General features: G+C 38.2%; 1 protein-coding gene and 1 pseudogene across 19 annotated transcripts in view; both read right to left on the bottom strand.

The window, feature by feature from the left end:
* Window positions 1-24158, bottom strand: part of OSBPL6 (oxysterol binding protein like 6) — a 213564-nt gene that overhangs the window by 97478 nt on the left and 91928 nt on the right. For 16 of the 19 annotated variants that reach the window (XM_027055408.2, XM_027055405.2, XM_027055412.2 and 13 more), the window contains exon 2: window positions 20726-20917. The exons of 1 other annotated variant lie outside the window; for it this stretch is intronic. The gene's annotated coding sequence lies outside the window, so the exon portion shown is untranslated. Of the gene's footprint in view, window positions 1-14718; window positions 14850-20725; window positions 20918-24158 lie in introns of all 19 variants that reach the window. 2 more of the 19 variants (XM_053215321.1, XM_027055407.2) reach the window with 1 other exon arrangement.
* Window positions 3165-3244, bottom strand: LOC113598408 (uncharacterized; annotated as a pseudogene).

The following is a 24158-nucleotide window of genomic DNA, read 5'->3' as shown; positions in this document are numbered from 1 at the left end:
TTACTCCTAAAGTATAAGAATTAGTGTGACATTAAAAAAAATTACTTCATCTCTATCAAAGCACATTTTCAGAAATTGCCTAAACAAAATCCCAAGGTAAAGAAAGACCATAGATTTTATTTTATTTAGTTTTTTGAAAGACCATAGATTTTAAAATCAATACCAACATAATTTCTATACTCAATGAGAAAAATATTGTTGCTGCAAATAACAGCAATACAAGAGCTGAACATCTGATTTTCCTGTCTTCTTCCCCATTCATATCAGTGGGATCACTACAATTGTTTGTAAGTGCTATAACATTTGCATTTACACTGAGTGACATAAAATTCAGATTTACGACCTAGAGACATGACTAAAGCATGAGGTGGCAAGGAAGACTTCTACAAGCTGCTGTTCACAAGCATTATAAATTGTATGTGTTCAGAAAAACATCTGGAACTTGACTATGTCAGCGGGGCTGAGTTGTGACGTGGTAATATACAACCACAAAATCTCAAGGGCTTACAAGAAAGGTTTATTTACATGTTTTATTTACATGTCCTGTAGAGTTCAGCTGCAGCTCTACCCTGTTTCAACCCCCAAGTGATGAAGGTAGAACCATGAGACAGTTCTTAGGTGCAGGTGGAACATGTCACTTTCACTCACATCTTATTGGCCAAAACAGGTCACATAGCCAAACTGAGGTTGACGATGCATGAAAGTATAAAGCATCCAATATAAGGCAACAAAAAATACTTGGGACAATAATCTACTATATTCACCATAGAAAAAGATTAAAAGCTCAGATATAAATATTTTAATTGACTCTAGTTTCGTCAACCTAAAAATAACCCTAGTTAACATTTGATTCTATCTTAACCAAAGTAGGAAAATAATGTCCAATCTATCTGCAATATGCTTTTTTCAACCAACAATATATTGGTAACAGCCTTCTTTGTGAACAAAGGAGCTTTAGTATCATGGCTCTTAATCACTACGCATGAGGCCACCACATGGATATACCATGATACGTTTATATTCTGTATATTTTGAAACAATGAAATTTATCACGGGAGAGTTCATAATAATTCCGTTTGCGTTTGATTATTATATAAAATGGCCCTCTTCATTCATTTCAATACTTTTTTGCTTTATTTGGTATCATCTGCTCTCTTTCTGGTTGCAAGTGATTAGTGAAATTCGTCCATCCTTTTACATTTAAAGTTTCTGTATCACTTTGTATTATGTATTCCTGTAGTAAAGATCATGTTGAGTTGTTAAAAAAAATCTAATATTAGCGATATTTTTCCCATTTCCATTTAATATTATAACTAATAGTTGGCCTTATCCCTGACAAATCATGCTACACTTCCTATTTTATGGTTCTTTGTTTCTTTCAATGCCTGATGGCTTTTCCTTTATAATCTGCTTTTCCTTATAATACTGATTTTAAGATGGTTTTAACTGAGTTTTATATTTGCCATTACTGTGAAAGATAAAATTTCCCTTGTAATATTCTGTTTCCCTTCAAGTTTCTCTAAATCCTGCTGGAACCTACAGTCTGTATGTGACAGTCAAGAGTAAAATGGTATCCTTCTAGTCGCCCCTGCAATATAAAACCTCCCCCACACCACCCTACCTCAAAACTTTCTTTTCCTAGTCCTTTTCCCAATCTTGGTGATTTAATTTGAAATTTTAGAGAATTACACTCAGTATTCTAACACAACATGGAGGAGCTGATACCACTTCTGACTGGGGCCAACCAGAATCTCCAAGTGTGAAGACAGCCTGGAAGAATTAAGTAATACTTTTTCTGCTCTTTCTCAAATAGCCTCCTTTTCTGCAACAGCAGCTGAGGTTTGCCACGATCAAGACCTGGCTCAGTCACTATTTTCCTGAATTTGGGATGCAGCCTTCATAAAATTAGGGTCTAGTCCTTCATGGTTTTGACATTAGGTTGTGTTTTAAATTAGTATCTGGGTTGTTGATGGTTTGTCTTTTTCAACATCTGCATGACTATTTACAGAGAATCAAGAGGAGCCACAGTAGATGTGGCACAAGCCACAGGGACAGGGCAATCCTATCATCAACTGATCTTATCAGTGCAAATGTCATTGTACTGCTGGATGGAATAAACTAGTTTTCCGATCAAGATCATCACCAGAGCAATGAATGCCTATTATCATTATATATTACAGTCATTACAATGTCATTTACATTAGGGTTTTTTTTTCTCCCTTATAGAGAGAGGGTAGGGAATCTTTTTATTTCTAAGGTCATTAACGCACAAAAAGAAAAAGAAAATCAAGGAATGCTTTCATGAAGATAAGCCAATCACTTCTAAAAGAAAAAAAAATGGTGGTATAAGGTATTTGATAAACATTTTCCTAGAAAATGACTAAAAGGCAGAGGCTAAAAGGATTTAAAAAAAAATTAAAAAATCAAGTACTTTCACTAAAGAATAAATGCCATGAGGCGCCTGGGTGGTTCAGTCGGATAAGCGTCCAACTTCAGCTCCGGGTATGATCTCACTGTGAGTTCGAGATGCACATTGGTCTCCAGGCTGACAATGCAGAGCCTGCTTGGTATTCTCTCTCTCTTCCTCTCTCTCTGCCCTTCCCCTACTTGTGCACGCTCTCTCTCTCTCTCTCTCTCAAGAAACAAACTTAAAAAGAAAAAAGAATAAATGCCATAAAATGTAAGGAATCACTTTATCACAACCAAACCATGATGTATGAAACCAAATAGATCTCCCTTCTTAAGACAGTGAAGTGGTGTTAAAAGAAGAAAGGCGGGCAAACTCCACCTATTTTCTCTAGATAAGAGAGGCGAGGAGCAAGAAGCCCAGGGAAAAGCCTCACCACAGATTAACAGCGTTCCTAGGCCTGGAGGCACAGCTCTCCTGGCACTCAAGAACATGGCCCTGCCTTATCTTTTGCTGCTTTCCTTGGTCCTGGCTTCCAAAGAGCATCATGGACATATTCCAAAGCACCCCCAAAATACAGCTTTCCCTGCCAAGATGGCTTCTGGCGCACTTATTTAAAAAACTAACGAGGAAAAGAGCATACAAACAGACTTCTCATTGTGACTGATGAAAACTCTGGTCACTCTCTACTCACTCTCCTAAGATCCTTTACCAAGGAAATGAACAGGACAGACCTTCATTCTACAACATCGCTTAGACCTCCAGGGTGAGTTTACAGAGGATGTGAATGCTAATTAAGTAAAGAACTATAGAAATGATCCCTGAAAGTATAGTCTTTGAATGCTAATTAAGTAAACACTAAAGAAGCAAAGGATAACTGGCATAAATATTCTTTTGACAAGGAACAGATCTCATTTAAAGAAAAATAAAGTTAAAAAAAAAAAGTGTGTGTGTATAAAACACTATAAAATATATTCCTCCAATAGGAGAGCAAATTACTATGTGCAAGAGGTAACTAGAGGGCTGATCTGGAATGCTAATCCTAGTAAAAGAGAGGGCAGCTTTAGAGCACCACTGTTTCACACTTTCACAAATTAAAAAAAAAAAAATTCTCTGAATAAGAAATAAGACAGGTTCAGAAGCAGTGGGAACTAGTAAAGGTAAGGAAGAAATAAAGGTAACAAATGATGACACCATCATTTTAAAATAATTAAAATGATATTAATGAAACACTGAACACTTCTGCAGAAAAATCTAGTCAAGAGGTAGGTTTAAAAGATAAAGTTTAGGAAATCATCTTGCAAATGGAAAAAAGGGCAGGAAAAGTTAACAGATAATAGAACCTGAATCTACAGATATGGATCGCCCTGAAGACAAAAACCAAAAACGAAAAGGAATAGTATTCAAAAATATTCCTTAACATAAGGAAGACTTCAATTTGGAAAATAAAATCTTTAACAATATAAATAAGTATCTTTATCTGGAAAATAAAAAAAAATCTTTACCAGGCAAAATTAGTAAAAAGCAAATCAAAATAAGATCTTAATGATACTGCTGAATTTCGATCACTCTCTGAAGCAATTCAGTAAGTTAAATATTAATGAAACATTGGAAGCAAGCAGGGGTTAATCCTAGAAAAAGTTCAAAAATATACTCTCCTAAGTACATCTTAGGTTGAAGAAAAAATAAAGCACATTGATATTGTAGAACATTTGAAAACAGAGCAGAAACCAAAAGCATTCAGTCCTGTCCCTCACCTCCCTCCCCTTTCTTTCTGAATGATGGGAGTGCATTGTCCAGTTAACTCACAGGTGAAAGACTAGGGTAAAAGCAATCAAAGAATATGTTAGAAATGTTGAACATAGCTACAGCTATAATGAAAGGAAAATTCATGGTCTTAATCATTTCCATTATTAAACACAAAAGAATAAAAACAGATCTCAAGGGTGGCTCAGCTGGTTAAGCATCCAACTCTTGATCTCAGCTCAGGTCTTGATCTCAGGGTCATGAGTTCAAGCCCCACGTTGAGCTCCCGTGCTGGGTGGGCAGCCTACTCAGTAAATAAATAAATAAATGAACAAACAAAAATGCATTAATTTTATAATTTATGAAATTTGAAAAGCCAAATATAAGAAAAATATAAACAAATAAACGTCTTAGATTTATCAACTAATTTACATTATTTACTTATACTTTCATTTCTAAATATGTAGAAAAACAGGAACCATAAGTACAGAAAGAAGGTTATAAAAAGTACATAACCAAGGAATAGAAGACACTAAGTTATTAGATAATTGTTGCAATCTATAATAAATAACTAAAACTAATAATAATCCAAAGGCTAAATATTCTACAATCATCTTGATTTAAAAAGTACACCATTTAATATCCATTGCCAAATATTTAACAACTCTGAACAAATATTGGAATAGTTGCCTTTATTTTTATTAAAAAAAATGTTTTTAATGTTTATTTATATTGAGGTGGGGGAAGCATAGAGAGATAGGGACAGAGGATCTGAAGTGGGCTCTGTGCTGTCAGAAGAGAGCCAAATGTGGATTTCAAACTCACGAACCCTGAGATCATGACCTGAGCCAAAGTCAGATGCTTAACCAACTGAGCCACCCACACACCTCTTTTTTGTTGTTGTTATATTTATTTATTTTGAGAGAGAGAGACAGACAGACAGACAGAGAGACTGAGAGAGGGACAGAATCCCAAGCAGGCAGTGCAAAGCCTGATATGGGGCTCAAACTCACGAACCACAAGATCATGACCTGAGCCATGATCAACAGTTGGACACTTAACTGACTGAGCTACTCAGGCACCTGGGAATAGCTGCCTTTCTATGTGCTATTGTTTATATATAAACGCATAAGCATACACACACAGACACATAAATCAATCTAGCATCAGGCTCAATGGTGAAACATCAGTACCATTTTCGTCAATGTCAACAACAAAATAATCATACTGGCTATTACCTTGTTAACACTGGGCTCTGAGAATGCTAACCAGGGAACAATATAATCGTTCATCTGAAATGCACATGAGGGGGGTCTGGACAGCTGTCAGTTAAGCATCTGACTTTGGCTCAGGTCATGATCTCATGGTTTGTGAGTCTAAGCCCAGCATCAGGCTCTCTGCTGTCAGTGCAGAGCCCATTTTGGATCCTCTGTCCCCCTCTTTCTCTGCCCCTCCCCCACTTGTTCCCCCCCAACCCCATCAAAAATAAAATGTAAAAAATAAAAAAGATTTTAAAAATTAAATGCACATGAGAATCAAATGAAAGTCAACCAGAAGGGGTGAAAAGAAAGCAAGCTTTCAGTAATGTAGCTGGTTGCATATCTATCTATTCATCCATCCATCCATCCATCCATCTTCATTTTTTAAGTGAAAATGGCAAGTCTGAAAATGGTACATACTATATAATCCCAACTATATGACACTTTGGAAAAGGCAAAAATATGGAGACAGAAAAAAAAGATGAGTGGTTGCCAGGGTTGGGAGTGGGAGAGTGGGAGGAAGGATAAAATAGGTGAAGCACAAAGGATGTTTAGGACAGTGAAACTATTCTACGTATGCTGTATTGGTGGATATGTGTCATATATTTGTCCAGACCACAGAATGTACGACACCAAGAGTAAACCCTAACGTAAACTATGGACTTTAGGTGATAATGACCTGTCAGTGTAGGCTCATCATTGATTGTAATGGAGGTACCACTCTGGTGTGGGATGTTGACAATGGAAGAGGCTATGTGTGTGGAGCAGGAAGGATGTGGAAATCCTCTGTACTTTCTGCAATTTTACCTTTTGCAATTTTGCTGTAAGCTTAAAATTGCTTTTAAAATAAAGTTTTAGCGGGTACCTGGGAGGCTCAGTTGGTTAAATGTTGACTTCAGCTCAGGTCATAGTCTCACAGTTCGTGAGTTCGAGCCCTGTGTCAGGCTCCATGCTGACAGTGATGAGCCTGCTTGGGATTCTCTCTCACTCTCTCTGTCCCTCCCTGTTTGTGCTCTCTCTCTATCAAAATGAATAAATAAACCTAAAAACAAATAATAAAGACATATAAACTCTGGATAAATAGAAATAAAACATGTTAAAATGTTCTATTTTATGTCTATTTCAAGTACAGAATCAAATGAGAAGGTTGTGGGGTGCCTAGGTGACTCAGTTGGTTAAGCAACTGACTCTTAATTTTGGCTCAGCACATGATCTCATGGTTCATGAGATCAAGTCCTGAGTCAGGCAGTGCCCTGACAGCATGGAGCCTGCTTGGGATTCTCTCTCTCCCTCTTCCTCTCCCCCTCCCCCATTCTCTCTCTCTCAAAAACAAAAACCAAAAAACACAATAATAATAAAAAGAGAAATTAAAAAAAAAACAAAAAACCCAGCAGGCCAGATGTCCTACTTCCCATCCAAGAACTCTTTTGTTATTCATAGTGTATAGATGACAAAAGTAGGATTTAGGAGGTTTGTTAAACAGGGTCCTTAGTTTGGTTTCCAAATCTATTTGACCTCAAAGCCCATGAAACAAATTCTTTCACTGCTATTTACCCTTATTTTACTAATAAATCAATGAATAAATGAGAACTCTAGTTTTTTGGTGTTTTTTTTTTTTACAGGATGGTACATTACTGATGTATAATACAAATTTATAGAGGTTCTTAAATGATATGAAATGTATGGGGCATACAAGCATCATATTTTCCTAGGGAGATATTCAATACCTTTCATCGGATTATCAAAAGGCTAAAAAAAGTACATCCTTGGGAGTTCATATTACTAAAAGGATTCTTACCAGTACAGGTTAAAAGACAATCCATGGGCACAAAAGCTGTACAACATATTTAACATAATGCGATCACAGGACATTTGATTTTGATGGGAGCATGTGCCACAGCCTGTTTTGACAAGGCCATTTTGGTACCATCACCTCGATAATTTTGCCAATGCTAATTTTCTAAGATTTGTCAGCCACTTTTTCATTCATTATTTGGTTTCTGACTCTTGCTAACATGTTTTGAAAGGAAGCTTGGTAATGTCATAATTCATATTTTAACAGGAAAGATAATACTGGGAATTATGGTTCCCATGACTGCTAATAGCTACTGATTGTCAGCACAGTGGGGACTTTTTGGCAACAACAGGAAACATCAAAGATTTTGCCTCTGCCTTGTGATCTTAAATAATAATTCATTAATCCATGTTGAGTGTGTATAAACTTTTACTGAGACACCAAATGACTTGAGTAGCGGCAAATGTCCTGTTCTCTAGAGGAATTTCCTGTACTGAGCTATGCTGAAGAGTTGGCTTAAAGCCGACAAAATGGCTTAGGTTAAAAATGTTCCAGAAGTGATTCTGATACATTGCTACCAGAAATGTAAAATGGCAGACTGCTATTGAAAATGGTATGGTGACTCCTCAAAAAATTAGCAATAAAATTACTATATGATTCAGCAATTCCAATTCTGGGTATACGCCCAAAAGAATGGAAGGCAGGGACTTGAACAGATATTTGTACACTGATATTCAGAGCAGCATTATTCATAATAGGGAAAAGGTGAAAGCAACCCAAGTGTCCATCAGCAGATGGACGTATAAACAAAATGTGGTACATTTGTACAATGGAATAGAATTCAGCCTTAAGAAGAACGGAAATTCTGATACATGCTACACTGCAGATGAACCTCGAAGACATTATGCTGAGTAACCTAAGGACCAATATTGTATGATTCTACTTATACTAGGTACCTACAGTAGTCAAATTATATTAGGTACCTACAGAGTCAAATTTATAGAAGGGTGTTTGCCAGTGTCCATGAGGAGGGGGAAACGGAGTTTGGGTTCAATAAGTACAGAATTTCAGTTTGGAAGATGAAAAAGTTCTCGAGAAAGAAAGTAGTTGTCTGGGCTGGGGGCTGGGCAAAATGGATAAAGGGGAGCGAGTAGTACAGGCTTCCAGCTATGGAATCAATAGGTCACAGGGATGAAAGGTACAGCATGGGGACACTGGCGGACAGGTGCTGGCTACACTTGTGGTGAGCACAGCATAACACAAAGAGTTGCTAATCACTATGTTGCACATCTGAAACTAATTAATATTCTGTGTCAATTATACTTCAATTAAAAAGTGGTTGTCCGAATCCATTTGTGTTGTTATTAACAAAATACCATAAACTAAGTGGCTTAAAAACAACAAGGATTTAGGTGCCTGGGTGGCCTCAGTTGATTTAGCATCTGACTTCAGCTCAGGTCATGACTCATGATCCTTGAGTTCAAGCCCTGCATCTGACTCTACACTGAGAGCTCAGAGCCTGGAGCCTGCTTCAGATTCTGTGTCTCCCTCTCTCTCTGCTCCTCCCCTGCTCACGCTCTGTCTCTCTCTGTCTCTCTCTCTCTCTCTCAAAAATAAATAAATGTTAAAGAAAAAATTGAACAACAAGCATCTATTTCTCACAGTTTTGGAGGCTGGGGAAGTCCAGGATCATGACACCAGAAGATCTGGCACCTGGTAAAAACCCACTTTCCTAGTTCATAAATGGTCATCTGCTTGTTTTGTCCTCACATAGCAGAAGGGGGGAAGGGATCTCTCTGGAGTCTCTTTTAATTCCACTCACAAGGACCCACCCATGACCTAATCACCTCCCCAAATACTATCACCTCAGGAATAAGGATTTCAACATATGAATTTTGTTGCAACACAAACATTCAAACCATAGTGATGGTTATAGTACAATGTGAATGTACTTAGTGCCTCTGAAATAAGAATTTAAAAACTGTTAGAATGGTAAATTTTATGTATATTTTACAAAAATAAAAAAGTTCCTGTATTATCACCTGTAATAACTTTTATAATATGCAGACATCACTTCTGTGTTATTTTGTGCTCAGGTTTCATTTTCTTTATAAAATCTTTCTTAATCAATTAGAATTGCCACTGCAATCTGTATTACTTCTATATTTATGCATGCATATATTATTGAATACCACCGCACTGTTTATTTGTACCGATTCTGTATAATCTTCGTGGGTGGGGACTATGTCACTTTCATCGTTGCAGTCGGATATCAGGGACCACAAAAACCACTCAGATTGTTTGCTGGGCTTATCATTTCAGTTAAGATCTAAGCCCTCATTATATACATTAAATACAGTTGACTGTGCTCACAGGCTGCCTGAGATAACCCCCTCATGCCAAGTCTTGGATTTTATTATATTTGCCCAAAGAGAACCCAAAAATAATCCAAATGATTTGCAGAGTGGAGTTCCCTTTCTGTTCAATAGAGAGAAAGACTGTACAGATTTCAACATTCCCAAGGGGAAACCTCTGGGTTTTCCTAAAAAAAGACCCACCAACCTGCTAATGGTACTCTAGGGGCCTGGGGCATTATCTGCTCTGTTCTCCCTGGTGCCGAGTCATACATTAGGAATAGGAAGAGAGGCAGTAGTGTAATTCTTTCAATACGGATGATGAATTAGCCTGGCTGCACAGAGTTACCGCACCTGCCACCTACCTAATTGACTAGCCATTATCTACCTAATCGCAAATATTTCATGATTAAGAGCCTTACGCAGAATTTTAAAAAACTGTCATCCCTCCAGAATAACAATGTTTATGTAGACCTTTACCCACATATCAGGGTGCCCATACTTCTATTTGCATCGGGTATTCAGCATGAGTGTTAGTTTCAATTATTGCTCATTCATTGCCACAGGAGAGAAGGAACAGCTGACAATAACTGAGGATTTGCTGCCAGGCCCCAGGCAGTTCAGCATCATGTACTCATTTAATTGGGGTGTGGTAATCTTCCCACACACCTGGTGGTGGGCTGGAGCGAGCTTACACAGGCTCAGGAGCCCCCTGCCTGCCAGACCAGCCTCCAGAGACATCCTCTTAGGAACTTGAAATTGGCCATGATAGAAGTAAGCCATGCAAATCAGCATCCTCCCCCTTTTTAGAGAGGTGATTTTTAAATGTTTGTCAGTACTCCACTGCATATATCCTGTGCTGTTTTTTCTATTTTCACACTTAAAAAAAATTCATGGATTGCCTAGGTCTGAAACCAATCCCAACTCTGTTATTTCCTAGCTATCAAACATCAGGCAATTTACTTTATTTCTCTATGCCTCAATTTCCTCATCTATAAAATAGGGATAGGCACACCTGGTTGGCTCAGTTGATTAAGCGTCTGAATCTTGATTTCATCTCAGGTCATGATCTCATGGTACGTGAGACTGAGCCCTGCATCAGGCTCTGCACTGACAGCAAGGAGCCTGTTTGGAATTCTCTCTCTCCCTCACTCTCTGCCCCTTTCCCGCTCTCTCTCCTCTCTCTAAAAATAAATTGGGGTGCCTGAGTGGCTCAGTTGGTTGAGCGTCCGACTTTGGCTCAGGTCATGATCTTATGGCTCGTGAGTTTGAGCCCCGCGTCAGCTCAGAGCCTGGAGCTGGCTTCAGATTCTGTGTCTACCTCTCTCTCTGCCCCTCTCCTGTTCACACTCTGTCTCTCTCTCTCTCTCTCAAGAATAAATAAATGTTTAAAAAGTTTTTTAATAAATAAACTTAAAAACAGGGATAAAAATATCTATTTCATGAAGTTGTGAGAAGCAGATGCCATTATTTGTGTAAAATGGTTACTGTTATTATGCATCCTCTTCTGAGCCCCTCCTCCAAATGACTGTCAGGGAGAAGATTTGAGGACACACTGTACCCACGAGAACATCAACTTCCTCCATGAGCAGGTTCAGGACACCTTTCTCCAGAGTACTAATTTTGAGACTGGTTTGATCCATGACACTATTTTATTAAAAGCCCCTATGAAAAAGGTTGCTAATTTTCCATCAAGAATATTTGGGGAGGGGGCATAATTTAACAAAAATCCACAAAATAGAAACTGATGTACCAGTTCATGTATTTAAATGCATTTGGGGCATATCCTTATTAAAAATAAGCCCACACTTAAATATAAAAGAACGATCAAATAACACACTTAAGATTATTTTATTATCAAAAATAATTGAGACACTGATATGAAGTGAAATAATAGGGGTCCTAATAGTTTGACAAACTACATTTGAGGTCCAGATAGTGTCAAACTCATGGTACAACTAACAAAGAAATGGATGTCAGTCAAAAAGCTTGAGCTGGAGCCTTCCTTTTCCAGCAGATCACAAGATCTTGTGTCTCAGGACCTTGGTTTCTTTTATGCAGAGAAAATACTTGAGTTCCCAACTCACTTCACAGGATTTTACGAGAATCAAGAAAAGAAAGAAGTACTTTAAAATGCGCACACACACACACACACACACACACACACACACACCACACTGGGGTAAATCTGGCAGACTGAATATAGACAGAATCTGTTTCATCCCAAAATTCCACTGAAAACATCAGTAAAGAGATTTTCTTTTTTTAAAAAGTAAAACCCAAGAGCAGTGAGGCCAGGAGGCAATGGCAACAGAAGTTTGGGACTGGAAAACAGAAAAAAGTAGTAAAATGATACCTGGTTCATTAGTGAGTCCTGCCACAAAGATGATGAGTGGAAGTTTAAGAAATTCAAAGGAAGTTTTAATGTGTCACCTGATATTGAATTGAGATGAAAAAAGCTACTTTTCCCCAAATCCCAAGCTTAGGAAATACCAGTGCTGTCTACTACAGAGGTTTTGAAAGGTGATCCGGGACCAACATGCCACCTGGGAACTCATTTCAAATGCAAATTCTTGCGCCTGTCCACACTAGTGGGTCAAAACCTGTGAGCACTCTGTCCAGCACTCTGTTTCAACAAGCCTGACTCTGGACACAGGTGTAAAGGATCGCCAGCTGGGCCCTGTTCTTCGATGACCTAACACTAACACTAGGGAATAATAATATAGTATTAGACACAGTCACTCCCAAGTAATAGATGTAAAGCCTCAAAACTAAGGAATTGTTAAAATTGTTCCTCAGCAATTCAAAAATATATATAATAAGAATTTCAACTGATAACTAAGGTGTTTAGCATTTAACATTTATAGAAATGGGCTTCATACTACAAAACTGTTACTAAAAACATTAGAAAGCTTATGAAAAAGTATTTTTACTACAAACACAGTATCTCTACCTATGAATAAAAAAGAAAATACAGCAGGGCGCCTGGGTGGCTCAGTCAGTTAAACGTCTGACTTTGGTTCAGGTCATGATCTCACAGTCGGTGGGTTCAAGTCCCACATTGGGCTCTCTGCTGTCAGCACAGAGCCCGCTTCAGATCCCTTGCCCCCTCTCTCTCTGCCCCTCTGCCACTCGCACTCGCTCTCTCTCAAAACTAAATAAAAACATTTTTAAAAATGAAATAAAATAAAGCAAAAAGCTCTATCATAACCCAACAGGACTCTATTGTCTACTAATCCCTGCAACTGCAACATTTTTTGGATCCCAGATTCCGAAATGGGCAGAGATAATCCAGTCACCATCTGACTCCATCGGAGGTCAGCAAACTTTTTATGTAAAGGGCCAAACAAAATATTTTAGGCTTTATGAGCCATACGGTCTCACCGCAGCTACTCAACACTGCCATTGTAGTGGAAAAGCAGCCATAGAAAATGAGCACATGAATAAGCATGGCTATGTTCTACTAAAACTTAATTTATAAAGCCAGGCTTGCAAGCCAGGTTTGCCCTGTGGGCTATAATTTGCTGATCCTTGAACTAGATTATTGAAGATGAGTAAGCATTCTTGGGACCAAATACTGCAAAGTACTTTTAAAGATTGTAGATTCCCCAACAGCTTCCCATGGCAGGGCTGTTAATCCACATTGCAGCTGGCAAGCATTCACAGAGGAGATTCTGAATTTAATGCTTCTTGCCAACTTCAGATTTCTCTATCTCCCCTAACATGTAAAAAAGAAGATACTTTATGTTTAGAAATACACAAACTGAAAATTATTAATAGAATAAAGGGTAGAGGGGATCACTTTGATCAGGGTAAACTTTTTATTAAAAGCCCCACGTGAAAAAGATTTGCTAATATCCAACTGAAACATAACACCCTACATAGTCCAAGACGGTTTCAAGAAAATGCATGAATTATTTTAAAAAAGGAAAAGTGTAAATTAACTTTATTGGTAAGTTTTGTTACATTTCTGAAATTTAAGAAGATAAAATTAAGGATCAAAAACCGGGGGGGAAATTGGTCCAGTCCAAAAATGAGTGATGGGACAAGTACGAGACCATTTAAGTAATAAATTCTCAACACGTGCCACTCTCTGCACAGGACCTTCCTGTGTAAACCTAGCTACCTCATCTCTGCAAATCGAAGCAACACTGTGTTTGATTTGCTAAAAATTTTGGTATTTCCTCACCAGTTTTTTCTTTTAAGTGTTTTATTTTGGAACAATTTAAGATTTGCAGAGAATTACAAATACACCACAGCAAGTTCCCATATATACTCTTCCCCCAAGGACTTCCTCCAGTTTTTATAAACTGACAAAACAAGAGATTTTAACCTTAAAGTACCAACCAAAAAAAACAAAACAAAAAAAAAAAACAAGACATTTGGAAATAAATTCACATGCTGAATTTGTCAGGTATTGTTTAAGTAAATTGTACAGTGCTTCTAAATTCAGTACTCCAAACATGAACATGCAGTCAGCAAATCATCTTTCAGTTCTCAGCTCCTGTTGCCTTGAAATAGGCACCATCTCTGTCGCTCTCTAGCACAATGTTCTTTTCATTCCCTTCACAGCTCTTACCTCATTCAATAGTTACATTATTTGTTTATTGGCTTATTATCTTTTCCCAGAGACTTCACCAGTTATGATTCCTGCTCTCTTTGTTATCATTCCTGGGTCCAAAATAGTGACTGGTGCATATTGATAGATAGATACTCCAGAGACTTTGCTACATGGATGGATGAATGAATGACCAAATGCCTACACAAATGAGTGAACACTTCAGATACAGCAGGGTTGCTATAAGGCACAGGAGAAAAGACACACCATTGTTTCTGAAATCCCAAACCTTTAAAAGTCTACCACCAGCCATACACAATGAAGTTTTGGGGAGTCGATGTATTAGTCCATCATCTTTGTAATCATTTCTTACTGGGGCAAAGTTTAGAATTGTTACTCCAATACATCCTTGTTCTCTGAAAGCCAAACCTTTCAAAGCGATGTGTCTTGTGGGTTCATATACACAGTACTTCCTAGCATTACTCATCTGATGTAAAAAGCCAATAAACAAATAATTTTAAATCAACCTCACAGTTAGACTAATTACAGTATTAATCATTCTTCTGTATGTAAAAATATATTGGAAAGAACTCAAATACCTTATGGAGGTGGTTTGAGAATAAGAGGTTTTGAGAAGACAGGTTAAAAGTTTTAAAAGACAAAATAGGGAGTGATGTAGCTCTCCTTATTCCTCCCTTGTGCAGCCCTCGGCTTGGGGTCCAGGAATTAACTGGGTGTGCAAAAAAAAAAAAAAAAAGGAAGGATAGATGGTTGGCAGAAAGGAAGGATGGACAGGAGGAAGGTGGGAGAGACTACCTACACCCATATTCTCTATGAATGCTTACATTTATCCCAGGGTCAAATATTACAAAATGTGTCCAAAAGTCAAAGCACTTGATCACTTGACCAACCAAGGGGGCGAAAAGGCATTCCAAAATATGCACCCATCAAATAACCATCTATCAAATAAAAAGAAGCAAGAAGACAAAAATTCTGGGGCACTTTCAGGCTCTCTGCTTCATTTAGAGTGTTTATCTTTCTTCTATCTCTGGACCTGCACTACGAGGAAGGGTAGACACTAATAAATGCATCCAATGCAGCACAAATCGATCTACCACCCAGAGAGAACAATAATCCCACTGTCGCTTCTGGAACATCTCCTGCTTATGATGTAATGAGTTGCAAATAACTCAAATTATCTGGTAAACTAAAGATTTAATAGACTGAATTTCACTGCCAAGAAACGTATCAACATTAATACTAAAAATGGAGTTGAAGGAAACATTCATCTTCTAACCTCATGCATGAATTTTAAAAGACCAAAAATAATGACCAAAAAAAAAAAGGATAAATAAAACTCTACATATTTTCTCTGCATAAAAACAGAATAATAATTAGTAGTAGTAATGCTGACTGAGCTTATTCATTTGAAAGTATTCTGTGTACTTAAAGAATAAAGCATAAGAGACTCTTAACAAACTGAGGGTTGATGGGAGGTGGGAGGGAGGGGAGGATGGGTGATGGGTACTGAGGAGGGCACCTTTTGGGATGAGCACTGGGTGTTGTATGGAAACCAATTTGACAATAAATTTCATATATTGAAAAAAAAATTAAAAAAATAAAGAATAGAGCAAATAAGTTTGTAATCTGATTTTGGAACCAAGATCTTCAGTGTAAGAGAAAAGAGATACAAATATAAAATCAAACAACATTAAAATTCCATAAAGTTAGCTTGAAAAAACCAGTATGAACTCATATGTATTATTTTTAAATGTATATAGTTTCTACCCTGCCCCCCAAAAAGCCTAGAATCACTGAGAACCCACAGGAATAAGCCCTCCTAAGACCTAGACTGCAGTTTCTATTTATTTTATTTTGTTTTAATGTTTGTTTATTTATTTTGAGAGAGAGAGACAGAGAGCATACAAGTGTGTGAGCAGAGGAGGGGGAAAGAGAGAGAGGCTCCACACCATTAGCCTGGGAGCCTGACATGGGATTCGATCTCATGAACTGTGAGATCATGACCTGAACTGAAATCAAGAGTCGGATACTTAACCAACTGAGCCACCCAGGTGCCCCTAGACTCTAGTTTCTAAATTCCATTACCTACTGAAAAGAACCAGAGCTTCTTAGAATGGCTGATACTTAGACTGGGATATGAAATGTACAAGAGAAGCATCCTGTTGTACCAAAAAGTAGGGTCAAAGAAATTAACAGGACAAGAGTGCTTCTGGGATGTTCTGTTATCTTGACCTGGTTGCTGATGATATGGAACTGGCCAGTCTGTGAAAATTCACTGTGATTCTCTTATGAGAGGCTCTCTTTTCTTTATGTATACACAGGAGCCAACTTGAAGGGGATCCCAGTGAACCAAGGTTGTACTTGAGCATCCAGAAAAAAAAAATCACCGCAACTAATTAAAACATAATATTTTTTAAATCCATGAATATATAATGATACTCAAAAAAAAAAAAAAGGAAACTCTTTAATACCCTTTGAAAAAACTAAAGTACCAACTCTAAAACTGTCTATTAAAAAGGAAGTATTAAGCACTTACTCTGCTTTTTCCTGTATGACTGTATTTCAGGGTAAAATACTAGTTCATCCAAATACATGATGTCTACTTCTAATAGCTTCAGAATAAAAGGGAGATGGATAGACAAATCTGGGTGTGTGTATGGGAGTTTACTATACTATTCACTGTCTTTTGTGTAATTTGAAATTTTTCTCAATGAAAGGTATTTTTTTAAGTAGAGAAAAAAACAGCAAAAGATGAAAAGATTCTTAACAAATCAAAATTTCCTTCTTCCCTACCATTTCATTTATGAAACTTCTGATATTAACAGTATACTTTTCTTCATTCCCAATTTTACTGAATATGTATTTAACATACAACTTATTTTTCAAAGTTGGTCTAAATTTTTCAGATTAAGGGGGTGACCATTTTTCTAAAACTTCACCAAGCAGAATGAGAAAGACAACGTACAGGTGGAGGACTGGTCTAGGGCATGGCCTTTATCCCTGGACAAAGGTTCTTTCCTGATCCTTTGTTTCCACTCTTGTCATCTCATTGAGGTTCTTCACACTCCTCTTCCAGTTGGCTACTGGCCTGCTCCCTTCGCCTTGGCCCCTTCAGCATTTTAGAATGAGATGCCTATTGAGCAGGAGAGACCTCCTTCAGAGAGACAGAAGAGGAGGGAAAGCCCAGGAGAGGAAGAAAGGGACAGGTAAAATGACATCCGCCTTACCAGTTCTCATTGGATAGTCTCTCCATTGCCACTACCTGAGGGAGGAGTCTCAAGACCCTCAAAACAGATAAAAGGGAACAAACATCAGCAAAAAGTGGAATACTTTCTCCTCTACCCATGTTCTCTTTGCTGATTAGTTGATTTATTGAGTTTACCTTTTTCGCAACATTTCAACCTGTTTTTATGTCAATAATGACTTCTAAACACCCCCTACTCCATTTTTTTTTCAGTGCTGGTTGCCCTTTCCTCAGGGAATTAAGTGAAAGGGAATAGAGAGGTGATACCAGGAACTCCAAGAAAAAGAGGCAAAGGCGCTTTCTGAAAGCTTTCCTGAATATACATGAGTACAAACTAATTCCTGTGACAAAAGAACAATATCAGATAAACACATTTCGTAAAGGAAATGAGATGCTGATCACTTGCATTTCCCTTTTTAAAAAAAAAAGTTTAATTTCCGTCTTATACAGTCAACGCACAACTTGGCAAATATGTGTGGGAACAGATTTCCACTTACTTTATTTCCAGGAACTTAAACCTGACAGTCAAAGGGACTCATGTACATTTCATCTTTGCTTGTGGTCAAGTATCAAGAGATCCTAAGCAATACTGACCTAAGAGATTCCATAAGACAGAGCAAAGCAATGCAGCCAGGCCACTAAACCACTCAAAATAAACATCCAAACCAGCTGGCCTTCTTTCCTGTTTGCTTCAACATTAAAAATCGGTAATCTGAGGCCTAAAATCTGCTTAAGTAACAGCACTACCTGTCTGAAGGTAATTGAGTTGTTGGGACAAGAACTGCTATTTTAGGATCAAAATCAGTTTCCTCCATCTGTAAACTCTGATCAAATAATTCATGTTTGAGTTTAGCTAATGCAGACAGAAAAGGACCCAATGATTTGAAATATCTTCATGGCTAAAGTTCTTTATTACCGTACGAAAGTTTGATTCAGTATCAAATTAACAGGAATACCCCTGTAAATAGTTCAGCTCCTAACAATAGACAGTGATCAAAGATGGGGAAAGAGACACTTTGTGATGAACTACAACCAATGTGCTTGAGGGTACATCTGATTCTGATGGTGAGATTTCTCAATGTCAAAAGTCCTACACAAGAAGATGGCACAGCATTTTGCTCACTGAATCACTCTGGTGTCCAGACTGAGTAGGGAGCTGGTCAATGGACTCTAATTCCTATGGGTGTCATTCAAAAAGAGGCCAAATCAATGAATCAGTTTTGCCTCCCAGGGACCGAAACAGAAAGATTAGGTGATAGAACCCTTGGGTCATGAAATATCAGACTCTGAAATGACACCCTGAAGGTACAGAAAGAAAGATTCAAACCCCATCACCATGCAAATGAGATCTCCAAATTAAGAACAACGCACCATTCCGATTTTGGAAAAGTCTTCCTTCTTCACTGGCAAGTTTGGGAGATATCAGCTTAACCTCAGAAAACCACTATTTTTAAAACACACACATTGTATTGTATTCTATTGTATTGTATTGTATTTCTATTTTATTTTATTGAGAGAAAGAGAAAGAGAGCACAAGTGGAGGAGAGGGGCTAAGGGGGAGAGGGAGAAAGAAAGAGGGAGAGAATCTTAAGCAGGCTCCATGCTCAGTGCATAACCAGACACAGGACTTGATCCCCATGAATCTGGGATCATGACCTAAACTGAAACCAAAACCAACTAAGCCAGGCACCCCGCAAAACACACACATTTTATATAAAGTAATAAAATGCCAAACAAGAATAAAGACTAACAGTGTGTTATGTGTAAAGTACATGACAGTGACTTCATGAAAGGAGAGAAGAAACTAATGCCTAAAACAGGAATCTTGACAGCAAAAGCCTACAGATGCCAGGCAGGTAACATAAATCTGTAAGGCTGGTTGGGTTAAATATGTAAGGAATGGTAAAGATTAGCAAACTTTGGTCTTTGGAATAGTAACAAAACCAGATTTTTAATCTTTCAAGAGAAGCCAAGTTTTTTCTATGAAGTTTCCAGACTGATCAATGTTGGCAATTCATTCAATTTTAAAAAAGAAAATGTTTACAGGTTAAGAGATTATAGTCTAAAATTTGACCTATGGGCCGGCAGTTTGCAAGCTCTGCACTAAAATGTAATTTTATTTTATTTTATTTTATTTTATTTTATTTTATTTTACTTTATTTTATTTTTATTTTATTTTAACATTTATTTATTTATTTATTTATTTATTTATTTATTTATTTATTTATTTATTTTGAGAGAGAGAGAGAGCGAGCATAGCAGGGGAGAGGGGCAGAGGGAGAGAGAGAATCCCAAGCAGACTCAACGCTCAGTGCAGAGCCTGATTTGGAGCTTGATTTTATGACCCTGAGATCATGACCTGAGCCAAAATCAAGAGTTGGATGTTCAACCCACTGAGCCACCCAGGGGCCCCTAAAATGTAATTTTAAATAATGCAGTAATAAGCAGAAAGCTTCTCACAGAACAATGACGACACTAAATTACTGAGCCTTGGTTTCTGCTCTACCAAGAAGAACCAGTCCGTACAAAGAAAGGGTCGGAGGATATCAAAATAACCGTGGTGTTTCCAAATTACAGATGTCTACATTATCACCACCACCACCCCTGTGTCCCAGGGCAAATAAGAGTTTGAGAAGCGGACACACAGCTTGTGAGAGCCTCCCAACAACTTTCATGGTACACCCTCCCACTCTGGGGGTCACTGACCTCAAGAAAGTAGAAAGCTTTGCCTAACTGGGAGGAATGTGTCCAAATTGTGAAGGCCAAAGTCACTGAGCCTAACATATCAAATAGCATGTGTGAAGTGGCTCTGAAAATAATAACTGCAAATATCAAAGATGACAAGGAGCCCATAGTAAGCATTGCTGGTATCATAGTTCAGTCTCTTGGGGGGAAAAAACCTACTTGTTTACTATGAAAGATTATAAAAAATGGATGCATTTTAAGAACGTGTGTATGCATGAATGTATTTGCATATACATATATAATGCAAGCAGGGTTGTCATTTCATTGCTTAGGCTGAAATCTGCAGCTTTATTATTTCAGAAGGGAAGGGGAGTGTCATTTCCACATGATGCCAGACTGCAGATAGAAAAAAGTTAACAAATACTTTAGCATGTTTTTCTACTTCCTATCCTTAAAAAAATTTTCAGTAGAACTTTTTATCAAGATGCCTACACATAACCAGGATTACTGTGTATTGCTTTTAGATCAGATATACACAAAAGAAGATATAAAGAAATAACTTCCTGTCATTTGGTAATGTCTCACTAATCTTTTAATGTGATTACTGCCTAATCTAACCCCATTTTTGATCTTAAGCTTGTGTTCTCCTAACTCACCTTGTAACCAGGTGTCAAAGTCTTCCAGGTCAGCGTTAAGGTAAAAGCTGTCCAAAGTGCTTTATCCTCTGATGTCGGCAGCTTTTCCCCTGGGAACTCCGTCTGTCTATTGACCCCAGTGGGGTTATCTGGTCAATGACAGGAGAGGCTCCTTGATTTCTTTCTCTTGCTGTTTTGCAGCAACGGGCAGAACTGAAAAAGAGAGATTACACTCACATAGTACAACTCCACATAATCCGCATGAGTTTCTCAGGGGGCTGCCAATGACCAATCAGGAAATTCCTTCCAATTTATCTTTTGAGGTGAAAGTTCATTAAGGATGGTGTCTCAGATTTTTACCTCCTTTGCTCAGTCTTACGTAACCTGAAAGATGTAGTCACTGAACTCAGCCATCAGTAACATTCATAACTCCCACCTCACCCAGAGTCTGGAGCATGAAAACTCTCAATTTATATAGCAAATATTTTCTAAAAGGGGACAAAGCATATTTTCCAGAAACATGTTTAACCCTCCATTTAAATGTAAGCCTTAGTTTTTAAAAACCAGTAAGTATGAAGTGGTTTCACCATATAAGCATATAAATGCACTATCACTGTTCCCTGATAAGGACTCATTAATAGTCTGCAATTTGCCTTACAGAGTACAATTGCCAAACTCCTACAACAATCCTCTAGTGAAAGAGCTGACTATACTACCGAAGAATACAATTTTCAACTTGACATTATTTCTCAGAAGGCAGAGAATATTTTACAAGAATATAAAATATGTTCACTTTAAGGCAGAGGAAGAAGAAAAAGGAGGAGGAAGAGGAGATTCAGAAGAGGAAGTAGAGGAGGAAAAAGAGAAAGAGGAAGGAGGGAAGGAAGGAAGATAGAAAGACAGACACACAGACCTATTCTAAAGTAGAAGCTAAATTAGTCACTCTGATCCTGAAATGTGACAGCAGTTTCCTTTGAGCAACCTCTCTAGCAAGCTCGTTTCTTCACAAGTTAGCTTTAAAAATTACTCCCCAGGTTTGATTATCTTTCAAGCCTGTTCTGTCACTCAGGTTTAGTTTTCTTTTTACCTATGGAAAAGGAAAAAATAAATGCACACACACACATTCTGAAAGACAACGTCTTCACGGAAGCGCAAAAGATTGATGTCTACTCAGGATCCTATGCTGTGATAGCTCCTGCAAGTATTATTTTTCTAGGAAAAAAAAGTGTTTGGGGCAGGGAAGGGGGGGGGTCCTAAATCCCCCTACATCTCTACAAAAAATGATTTTTAAATCTCTATTATGTTGTAAGACAATTCCATGCATCTTGTAGGTCCTAAATAAAATTTACTTGATGTCTGTAATGAGGACATAAGAGAACGAAAGCCAGGGTCTAACAAGATTATTTTTGTATGTTCAGCATGACATATTTATTTTCTGCAAACACTACTCAATCTACACTTTTTTTTTTAATTTAATGTTTATTCTTGAGAGAGAGAGACAGACAGACAGAGCATGAGCGGAGGAGAGGCAGAGGGAGAGAGGGATAAAGAATCTGAAGCAGGCTCCAGGCTTTGAGCTGTCAGCACAGAGCCCGATGCGGGGCTTGAAGCCAGGAGTGGCAAGATCATGACCCGAGCCGAAGTCAGACACTTAACCGACTGAGACACCCAGGAGTCCCTATGCTCTTTAATCCCATATAATTATAGATAGACTGAATATGGTCAGCTACAGAAAATCCCCTGACCACCTTTTCTTTGCTCTTTTCTATGATGGACTCTGCCAAGCTTTGGAAAAGGAGGGAACACTGAAAAACGAAAAGAAAGAAGAAAAGTATGGCGAAGAGCCCCCTGTGCTACACTGCAGTTCTTTTCATCCACACCCCCCTCCCCCAGTCCTCTTCCCTAGTCTTCTTCTCCACCTCTTACCATCCTGTAAGGGCAAGTAGGAAGGTAAAGAAGAACAGATGACCATGGGGTAAAATCAAGGTTTCCTCTCCATCTGCTTCCTCCAGTCCAGCTGCAGAGGCCAGGGAGAAGGTAGGTGAATCTTACTAACCATACTCAACGAATTCCCAAACAGTGTGTGTGTCTTGTCGCCAGCTTATGTAACTCAGACCTTGGCCCAAGGAGCATTTTTGCACTTCATTCGTCTCTTTCTCCATCTCTTTGCCTACGCATCCTTCAAAACCTAGCTCAAAGCCACAACTCTCAATCAACGCCTTTGCTGATCTTCTCTACTAGAAAGAAGCAACTTCTCATCACACCTGGTACTTTGGTCAATTTTATTGGTATACAGCTGTCTTGATCTTACCTGGTGCTTACACCTCTTACCCTCCCCCCACCCCCATCAGATTGTATTGACTCTGAGGAGCAAGGACTGGACCTTAGTTCCCTGCACAAAGTAAGTGTGAGTTAAAAAGTGAAACTTACAATGCTTCTATTTATATGTATGTTGTAAGAAATGAATCTATTATTGTTCCGTTTGTGCAAAAGTGTCTATTTGCATACAGTGTGTATGCAAGGTCATGGAATAAATGTCTTGGCTTGTTCTTTTTTTTTTAACTTTTTAAAAATGTTTTTATTTTATTTTTGAGAGAAAGAGCATGAGGAGGGGAGGTGCAGAGAGAGAGAGGGAGACCCAGAATCCAAAGCAGGCTCCAGGCTCTGAGCTGTCAGCACGGAGTCTGACATGGGGCTCAAACTCACAGACGGTGAGATCATGGCCTGAGCCGAAGTCGGACACTTAACCGACTGAGCCACCCAGGCGCCCCAGCTTTTGAATTGTTCTGAGACTATAATGAATGTTCATATGGGCATTCTGTGCAAATTCCGAAAGACATCCTTTGTGGGAGCTAACCAGTCTGATTAAAAATTAGCTCTATTGCTCTGCTTCGGATTCTCTCTCTCTCTCTCTCTCTCTCTCTCTCTCTCTCCCCCTCTCCCACTCTGTCTCTCTCTCTCTAAAAAATAAATAAAAATACTAAAAAAAAAATTGGCTTTATTGGGGCACCTGGGTGGCTCAGTTAGTTAAGTGTACGACTTCTGCTTGGGTCATGGTCTCGTGGTTCATGGGTTTGAGCCCTGTGTTGGGCTCTGTGATGACAGCTCAGAGCCTAGAACCTGCTTCTGGATTGTGTCTCCCTCTCTCTTTGCCCCTCCCCACTCGTCTGTCTGTCTCTCTCTCTCTCTCTCTCTCTCTCTCTCTCTCTCACAAAAATAAATAAACATTAAAAAAAATTAGCACTCTATCAATACGTGGTTCAGATATAATCAATCATCCCTGATAGTTACTGAAGGCAGATATATTAGGAATTGTTTTATTCAGCTTCAAAAACTTGATTAGGACAGAAAGATTTATATCATCACATTCAAGTTACAAATTACAGGTGACTCACAAAATATATTGTTTTATTAAGAAACCAAGAAGTTAACCAAGTGGCAACTAAACTTTATT

Source organism: Acinonyx jubatus, chromosome C1 (genome assembly GCF_027475565.1).
Source record: "Acinonyx jubatus isolate Ajub_Pintada_27869175 chromosome C1, VMU_Ajub_asm_v1.0, whole genome shotgun sequence".
Classification (NCBI taxonomy): Eukaryota; Metazoa; Chordata; class Mammalia; order Carnivora; family Felidae; genus Acinonyx; species Acinonyx jubatus.
Note: the sequence above shows the minus strand (reverse complement) of the source record. Positions and strands in the feature narration are given on the sequence as shown.